General features: G+C 39.6%; 1 protein-coding gene across 1 annotated transcript in view; it reads right to left on the bottom strand.

Moving 5' to 3' along the window:
• Positions 1-128: 128 nt before the first annotated feature.
• The window catches only part of LOC105529238 (probable C-mannosyltransferase DPY19L1), a 23,856-nt gene continuing 14,027 nt past the window's right edge, over positions 129-9,957 (bottom strand). Inside the window, exon 6 of the mRNA XM_011966335.1 lies at positions 129-360. The gene's annotated coding sequence lies outside the window, so the exon portion shown is untranslated. The remainder of the gene's footprint in view (positions 361-9,957) is intronic.

The raw sequence follows: 9,957 nt of genomic DNA, 5'->3' as shown, positions 1-9,957 counted from the left end.
GTCCTGAGTCAGAGCTGACAGATGGTGTCACATAGTGCCCCCAAAAGTAGGAATCTGCTTGCCAATCCCTTTCCATGCAGGGTGAGATCCCAAAGTCAGGGCAAAATAAGGGGCAAGGAGAGGCGGAGTAAAGGGAGAAATAAATAAAGGAGTCCGTTTTTCTTTAAAAAAAAAAAAAAATCCTTTGCACAGACTGTGAATGATAAAGCCTCCTGGCTTCAGGAAATTGATTCTGGCAGAAATCTTGGTTCAGTTCGATTCTTTTGGTTCCCATAGGGATCTTTGGGTGATAATAAAAGCTCTGTGTCTGGAGCAAACATGGAGCCACAACAATTATTTGCAAAGTGAATGTCTAGTCATCTGGAACCAGAAATAAATTCAGTATGAGTATCAAAAGTAAAAGTCAAGGGGCATAACACACTTAACTAGAAACACCTATATGCCCTCCTGTGCGTAAGCACACCCAGAGAAGTCCTGGGCTCTTTATCTGTCATTGGAGTATGGTGCTTTCCTGCCTGGGTGTGTGTTCGGCTGATGACACCATACCATTTCAGCCTACTCCCCTTCTGCTGCTATCATGGGCAGGATGTAAAGAACCAGGATTCATTACACTTGGATTATAAACTTTTGCATACAGTACTTCAATGCAAATGTCCTAACAGCCATATGAGATGCTGCTCATTATTTCTCGTACACATTTCATTCAGGAGGCAATGTGACTTCAAGAACATAATTGACCTGTGCTGGCTCACACAGCTAAGTGTCGGTAGATTCAGTATATCCCCAGGCCCATGGTGAATGGGGTGTCTTGGTTAGAACCCAGGGACCAATTTTTAAATTTCAACTCTACTACTAAATATTAGTGTGAGCTTGGGAAAATCTCTTCCCCTCCCAGAGCCTCAGTTTATTCATTTGTAAAAAAGAAGATATTGGCTTCAATTTTGTCGGCAAACACTTTCATCTAATAGTCTGTGGTTTTATTATCCTATGTAGCCACTGCTGGTCTCATAAATAAGACACTATAAATGACTCACATCACATGTATTCTTCTGCAAATTATACGTACATATTTTTGCTTAACAACATCTTCCTGAGTCATCCATGTTGTTGCCTATCGCCATTTTACCATTTTACATATTCGATAGGATCATACTGGATGATTATACTCAATGTCTTTATCCTTTCTACTATTTACTCCAGGCACACATTCAAGTGATTTCTGGGTTTTCTGCTTTTTTGAACAATGCAGCTGTGAACATCTGAAACATGTCTGCCAATCCCTTTCCATGCATACATGTAGGAATTTTTCTGGGGTATGTATCTAAGGAGTGGAGATGCTGGGTTGTATTTATTAGGTAATGCCATTTATTTCCAAAGTAGTTACCCTCCACTGGGAGTAAAGGAGAGTTCGTGATGTTCCACGTTTCTCAATACTTAAAAATTTTGCCCATGTTATGAGTTATAAATATTGTTTCATTTTGCATTTCCCTTATGAGCTATTTGTATTTCTTTTTCGGTGAAATGTCCGTGTCTTTGGAGTTTTTCTAAAGGATTCTTTGCATTTTCTTACTGTTTGCAGTTCTCTTCTCTAATCTTCTGTCAGGTACTCAAGTTGCAAATACCTTGAACACATCATGACTTACCTCATTCTCTTTTTGATATCTTGTAGTGAACAGAAGTTATTAACCATAACAGTGAATGTATTGATCTTTTACAGGGAGTGTTTTTTGGGTCTCAGGAAGTCTTTCTTTAAGGAAATCTCCTTGAGAAGGTAAAGATATTATCCTATATTGTCTTCTAAGTTTTACAATATTGCTTTTCATGTGTGGATGTTTAATTTCATCTGGGGACTTTTATTTTTGTGTATAATGTGACGTAGGGGCTCAATACCATTGTTTTTGATATGGATAATCAATTATCACAGCCTCATTTATTAAATGTATGCACACTTGCTCCCAAGCCATCTATTCTGCTCTATTAGTCAATATTTTGTTGTTGTTGTTGAGACGGAGTCTCGCTCTGTCGACCAGGCTGGAGTTCAGTGACCGGATCTCGGCTCACTGCAAGCTCCGCCTCCCGGGTTTACGCCATTCTCCTGCCTCAGCCTCCTGAGTAGCTGGGACTGCAGGCGCCCGCCACCTCGCCTGGCTAGTTTTTTGTATTTTTTTAGTAGAGACGGGGTTTCACCGTGTTCACCAGGATGGTCTCGATCTCCTGACCTCGTGAGGTCTCAATCTCCTGACCTCGTGATCCGCCCGTCTCGGCCTCCCAAAGTGCTGGGGTTACAGGCTTGAGCCACCGTGCCCGGCCCTTTATTAGTCAATTTTTAAAATATTCCTGTGCTAATACTTCTACAGGTCTTGTAATAAATCTTGCCATCTTATAGGAAAAATGCCCTTATCTCATGTTCTTCTGACTTATCTTGATTATTCTTTACCTATAAAAATTTTATATTGTTTGTTGGGCTCCATAAAAAGTCTTACTGAAATTTTGATTAAAACTTTAGATCAATTTGAGAAATGATATTTTTATATCTTGTTAAATTTATTACTAGGTTCTTGTTTACATTTTTATTAATGATTGCAATAGACATGCAATTTTCCTTTATTGCATTGACCCTACTGAGCTCTTGGTATTAATGTTGTGGTCACCTAAAGAACTGAGTTTATTTGCTATTCTTTGGATGTTTGTGTAAGACCAGAATAATCAGTATCTTGAATGTTCAGTAGGAAAAGCTTGTAAAACTGGATATGTTGTTTTCTTCAGGGGAAGATTTTAAAAAGTTGTTAATCCAACTTCTTTCCAGGGGATGACTGTTATTTCTAATTTCTATTTCTTCTTGGATCAGCTCTGTTTTTTCTAGGAATTTAGACATTTTGTGAAAGTGTCCAAATTTATTGACAAAGTTTGTTTGTAATATCCCCATTACCTGTTTACTCTCTGCAGCTTCTGTAGTTTGCCATTCCTTATTTTTTATACCTTTTCTCTTATCTCCTGATTAAGGTTTCAAACAACCAACTGATATGGTTTGGCTGTGTCCCCACCCAAATCTCATCTTGAATTCCCACGTGTTGTGAGAGGGACCCTGGTGAGCAGTAATTGAATCATAGAGGCAGGTCTTTTCCATGCTGTTCTCGTGATAGTGAATAAGTCTCATGAGATCTGATGGTTTTATAAGGGGGAGTTTCCCTGAACAAGCTCTCTGTCTGCTGACATCCATGTAAGATGTGACTTGCTCCTCCTTGCCTTCGGCCATGATTGTGAGGCCTCCCCAGCCATGTGGAACATAAGTCCATTAAACCTCTTTTGCAAATTGTGCTTCTCAAGTATGTCTTTATCAGCAGTGTGAAAAAGGACTAATACACCAACTTTGATTTTGTTCATCTATTTGTTTTCTGTTTCATCAATTTCTGCTCATTATTCCCTTCAAATTGGGGTGGAGGAGCTATTCTGTTATTTATATTCCTGATATAGATGTTTATTGATTTTTGGCTTAATGAATGCATTTTAGACTAAAGGCCAAAAAAAAAAAATCTCTAGAACTGCTTTAGTCATATTCCACATGCAATTTGTATCGTATAATTGTTCTATTTCTCTCAAGTTTTCATAATAAATTATGAATTAATATTTAAAACTGTTTCATTTGTGCTAATTTCCAACTGAAGGATTTTCAATCCTTAAGGTTGTTTTCCCCCCTAAGAATTGCCATTTGGCCCCAGGTATGATCAATTCTTTCCTTTAACAAATATTGGGCACCCACATGTGTCAGGTGCTATTCTAGATGCTTAGGTTACATCTGTAAACAAAATAGGCCAAAATGTCATGCTTTCTTGGAGCTCATGTTCAAGAGTTTTTGTTTTATTGGAGGCAGGGGTCCCACTCTGTTGCCCAGGCTAGAGTTCAGTGGTACAATCATGGCTCATTGCAACCTCAACCTCCTGGGCTCAAGTGATCCTCTCACCTCAACTTCCCAAGTAGCTGGGAATACAGGCACATACCACCCTGGCTAATTTTTTGTAGAGACAGGGTTTTGTCATGTTGTCTAGGTTGGTCTCAGACTCCTGGGCTCAAGAGATCTGCCTACCTCTGCCTCCCAAAGTGCTAGGATTAGAGGCATGAGCCACTGTGGCTGGCCAGGAGCTCATGTTCTACTGTGAGTTCTTGGAAAAGTCCCATATACCTGAATAGAATGTATATTCTTCACTTGTGGGTGCAGTTCTACATATGACTGTTAAGTCAAATTGCTTTTATTACTCAAATCATGCATTTCCTTACTGATCTTTTTGCTTGCTTATTATCTCAATTTCTAAGGAGAGGTATATTAAAATTTCCTGCTGTGATTGTTCATTTGTCTATTACTCTTGTTTCTAATTACTATCCTAAAAGCCATGTTCTTTTAAAAGACAAGAAACTGATGTTCAAGAAACATGCCCTATTTCACTAAGTTTGTAAAGGATGGATTGTGGATTCCAGTGTGGTTGTCTCTATTATGACAATATTAATTGTGCAACTGTTGTCATCTGTTTTGCCTAATATCTACACCCAATAATAACACACCAGTCCCTTCCCATCCTTTGGGAAATCCCTCTTCCCATACTTTTGATCAAATTACCAGAGTTCCTTGCTCCCTGTTCAGCAGCAAACGTGTCAATGGCTCGTCACCATAGTATCCTGAGCCACACACTGAAATCAGTTCAATGAGTCCCACCCCGGACATATGTATGTCTTTATCATATTGCCTTCCAATAAATTCATACGGTCACTAGCCATGTCTGAAAGTACCTACCAAGGATATGTTATGAGGTTAATTATTGTTTAGCTGTTTGACAAGGATATTTTCCCCTATCCTATTTATCTCATCTGATGATGTCCTGCATTTCCTTGTTATTTCTTCTCCATGACTGGAAAACATAAACTGTCTTTTAGTCCTAAAAATAACTTTTATTGCCATCTGGAATGTACTTTATTGTTGAATAAAGTGTGGTTTATTTCAAAAAATCATTAAGCAGTACTAATTTCCAGGAACTGTGCTAGGAGGCACTGTGGATTCAGAATGGAGTAAGATATGTTCTTTTTATGAAGAACACAATAGAGTGGGGGGAAAGTCATGTTGATAAATGTGTACAAAGGGGTTATGGGCATGTGGGCAGTGGGAGGCAATGCACTCAACCAATGGCAGGCAGTCAGGAAGGCTTCACAGAGGAGGTGACATTTGAGTTGCATCTGAAATACATACTAAGAAAAGTGTATTCTAGGAGGGGCAAAAAGCATCTGCAGAGAAGACACATGATTCCTCACACATTAAATTTTCAAAGTGATTTTTATTCTTTTTCTTTTTGCTGCTATATTCCCATTTCTTCTTCACACTCTGATCAGGGTTTACAAATACGTGGCACCTGCACTGCCACTCTCCCCCTTCTCCCTGCCATTGGCAGGCATCTATAACTGAAGACAGAATTCTTTCCTAAAGAGTCTACTCAACACTAGGTGCCATGATTAGAAATAATGTAGAAATTAATAATCATGATTAATAAAGTGTACATGACAGACGCTTGCCATTCCTACTTTGACTGGGTGGAGATGTGGAAACCTTGTTATTCAGAGGTGAAGTAGGGAGGGCAAGTTCTAAAATGTTAGCCCTAGGGCACTAGAATCACTGGGGATTTAAACAAATTCCAAATCTAAGGCCACACATCTCTAGGGGTGGGAAAAAAGCTTCAGGGTTTTTTGAGGCTCCCCAAGTAATTCCAATGTGCAGAGAAGTTTGAGAATTACTGCCATAGAAGTCTTTGTTCAAAAAAGTCAAATTCGTTACCCATGTAAAGGGCTCGAGGAATTACCAAACTGTACTCTTCTGGGAAGAAAATTTTCCAGAGCAAGAGGGAGGCCTCTGAACCTGAAGTCTGGTCACTAAGCAGATAGGATACCAGAGTAAAGACCTAAGGAGCTTGGCCAAAGAGCAGGATATCAGCAGCAGGGGGCAGAGCCAGAAGTGGCCTGCAGGCATCTTTCTGTCCCAGTTTTCATGACATGATGCCAAATCTACTTAGCAATGGGTCATTTCTTATTTTCATTTCTATTTTTTCAGAAATGCATAAGGACTAAGGGTGTCAGGGTCAGCATAACAACCACACAAGCTGAAGTTTGCTAAAGTCAACTCCCCCCGCCAAGATATTAAATTTGCCTACAGGAAAAAAGCCCACCAGGTACTTAAAAAATCAATGAAATGGTATTATGCTGCATTAAAAAGAACCTGCCTATGAAACAGAATACCATGTAGTGCTACCGTTTATTTGAAAGTCATTTTGACAACACTATGCATACTTAGAGTTTTGGGTTAAAGATAATTGAGTATAGAAAATTATAGAAAACATTGCTTTGAAGGTGGAGCCAGTATCAATGTTATCCTAATCTCTTTGCAAAAAAAGAAAACTATCTCTTAATTACACTACAATTGAATCGAGTCTTCAGCTCTTATATGTTCATTCAGAATTTTAAAATCTCTCTCACAGGAGGAAATGTAAAAGGGAAGTTTTCAAGACCTTTTTGTACCTTAATATCTTTTTCAACTTCTAATATAAAATGTATTTGTCCTGATACAATGCTGTGAAATAAAGACCAATTCAGGAATGTAACGAAGTTTAAAAGTAGCTTCTCTTTTTCTTCATTGAGGACAATTTTATTGATTCAAATTAGAAACTTCTAGTTGGGAGCAGGAGAAAAAGGAGGAAGAAGAGAGAAGCAAGCGATCTGTGACCTAGCGCTGATTATTGGCTGACCTCTAACAAAGGAAGAAGATTCGAATTTCTGGTGCCAAAACAAAAGTAATAAAGTGGAAAATGAATTTTTGCAATTCCCACACATCACTGAATTTATCTATTATCTTCTAGACAAAGTAATCCTACAAAACGAAGTTCTATTTCAAGGATTTTCACTCCTTTTTCATCTCTGAACTGAAAAGAAACAAGGTGCAGTTTGCAGCTTCAAAATATGTAGATAATCTATAACTCATATCAGTGTTCCAATTAAAAATTACCTAATCTGTTCTTTGCTCCTTGCAAGTTTCATTGAAGCAGCGCCCCCTGACAGGCAAAGACGGTACGTGGTAAAATTCAGCTCCTGGTAGAGTGTCCATCAACCAGCTCTGGTGGGATTGCTGTCAGGCATGGAGCGCCCCCTGGAGGCCAGTCATCCAGCCAGTCTGTTCCCATTGATTAGAGCAGAGGCTCTCAAGTACGGTCCCTGGATTAACAGCATCGACACCACCTGAGAACTGTTAAGAAATCCAAGTTCTGGGGCTGCACCATAGGCCAACTGAATCAGACACCCTTATGATGGGGCCCAGCAAGCTACAGGCCTTCCAGGTGCTGCTGATGCCTGCTAATTTTGAGAACCACTGTATTAGAACACCTCATTCCCCAAAGATGTCAGAATCAAGGTGCCATTGTGTTAAGAAATTAATTACACAGGAATGAAGAGAGCTGAAATGTCTTTCTTACAGAGAAAGAACCAAGAAGTGATGTTTGTATCAAGTAAAACATTGAGCTACAATTTAGAAAATTTTGATACCAGTGTATTTTTTAAATACATTAAAGCAACTTTTAGCAACTCTTTAATTATTCCCAATATATAGTTTGAATGAATTATTGTGTCCCTTGATGAAAAGGAAAAAGGAATGTAAGTGACTATACCATAAATACAGGAAACGTTTGGATACTCTCAGTACCTACCACTACCAACAACAAGACCAAAGAGACTACCCCCACTGTTGTGATCCCTCCCTCTCTTCTCAGGACTGCCATCTGACTCAAACCAGTTCATGGCTATCTGACTACAAAATGAAGCCGAACTTGATCACAATCAAGGTGGAAATGAAAATAACAATCAAGAAAAATACTTCCCTAATTTTTCATTTTTTAAAAAATTTAACATATATAGTACATGTAAACAACTGGTATAAAATTCATAAAAATACAATACTCCTATGCAATATCACTTTATTCCTGATACATACTTTCATTTTCTCATTAATATCACTGCCTGTTTTAACACTATACTTTTTCAGCCAAGCATTTTTAGAGGCTTATCTTTTTAAAGAAATACAGCCCCACTTTGTTTTCGAAAATGTCATAGCTATAGCTATTTTGATCACCTCTTTGCCCATCCTTACTATCCTCACACTAAAGCAAAAATATTTTTAAATGGTAAAAGTATGCAAAACACTGAGCTTTTTTTTTTTTTTTTTTTTTGAGACGGAGTCTTGCTCTGTCACCCAGGCTGGGATGCAGTGGCCGGATCTCAGCTCACTGCAAGCTCCTCCTCTCGGGTTCACACCATTCTCCTGCCTCAGCCTCCCGAGTAGCTGTGACTACAGGCACCCACCACCTCGCCTGGCTAGTTTTTTGTATTTTTTAGTAGAGACGGGTTTCACCGTGTTCGCCAGGATGGTCTCAATCTCCTGACCTCGTGATCAGGAGGCTTACTTACAGTCTTAAGAAAAACCATTTTGAACAACTCCAAATATAGTGCATCTAGAAACTAATGTATATTTTAGTAGACATCATTTATAGTGGAACAGTAGACTGTAGTGCATGGTAATTTTTCTTTTACTATTAAGATACAATAAAATATGACTAATTTTGCTGTCAAAAAGGTAAAGAATAACAATAAATGGAGTTTTTATATTTTACTTTTAAGATTGCCTGTCTTTAATAAGACAAAGCCTTAAGCTTTATGTTATAATTTTCGTTCTAAAAACCATCATTTCAGTATGAGGAATGTGTCATGTGCGTCCGTGTGAAGAGACCACCAAACAGGCTTTGTGTGAGCAATAAAGCTTTTTAATCACCTGAGTGCAGGCAGGCTGAGTCCGAAAAGAGAGTCAGCGAAGGGAGACAAGGGTGGGGCCGTTTTATAGGATTTGGGTAGGTAAAGGAAAATTACAGTCGAAGGGGGTTGTTCTCTGGTGGGCAGGAGTGGGGGTCACAAGGTGCTCAGTGGGGGAGCTTTTTGAGCCAGGATGAGCCAGGAAAGGGAATTTCACAAGGTAGTGTCATCAGTTAAGGTAAGGACCGGCCATTTTTCACTTCTTTTGTGGTGGAATGTCATCAGTTAAGGCAGGGGCAGGGCGCTTTCACTTCTTTTGTGGTGGAATGTCATCAGTTAAGGCAGGGGCAGGGCATTTTCACTTCTTTTGTGATTCTTCAGTTACTTCAGGCCATCTGGGCATATACGTGCAAGTCACAGGGATGCGATGGCTTGGCTTGGGCTCAGAGGCCTGACAGAATGAGTATATTTCGTCTTCCTCTTTAGTTTTTTTTCTTCCTATTTATTTTTATTTTGAAAAATTTCTACACCTTCTTTGAATTCCCGGTATGAATTTTTGTTTCTTTGTTAATTTGTGTGAAATGAGATTCTTCAAAATGATGAAATCTCATAGCTCTGAGAAAAGGTTTTAGGCTTTTAAATTCTAAGCACACCATGCCTATGACTGACTACACATTTAATTATCCAGCTTCTCTTTCTTAACCACAGGCAGATTAACCTCACTGTGGATTGTCCTTGAGACCTTAGTCCTCAGGGATGGTTTCTGGTGCCCACTCCTGGAAGCCGCTGTTCCCTTTCTACCTTCTGACCAGAGCCCAAGGGCAGGCCTGGTCTCGGGGAAGCAGCAGCTTGCCGACCTGGGTCAGCTGCAAAGCCTGAGGGGTGTGGCCTCAGGGAAGCCCCGCCCCCAACCCTGTTCCAGAGCCCAGAGTCGCAGTTCCCAAGGATGCTCCTTCCCTGGGAGTGGCCCAGGAGAGGGACTCTGGCAGTGTTCTTCAGATTTGTGGCTACTGTTTCTCATTTGCTGGTTGACTGTTTTTATTTCTTAGGCTTTTGCTAGTTTTAGAAAATAGGGAAGCAGCCCGTGATTTGTAGATTAAAGGCGACATTTGAGCGATGATGCACAACAGT

This window comes from Mandrillus leucophaeus, unplaced genomic scaffold (genome assembly GCF_000951045.1).
Source record: "Mandrillus leucophaeus isolate KB7577 unplaced genomic scaffold, Mleu.le_1.0 Scaffold757, whole genome shotgun sequence".
Taxonomy (NCBI): domain Eukaryota; kingdom Metazoa; phylum Chordata; class Mammalia; order Primates; family Cercopithecidae; genus Mandrillus; species Mandrillus leucophaeus.
This window is presented reverse-complemented; position numbering and strand designations above follow the sequence as displayed.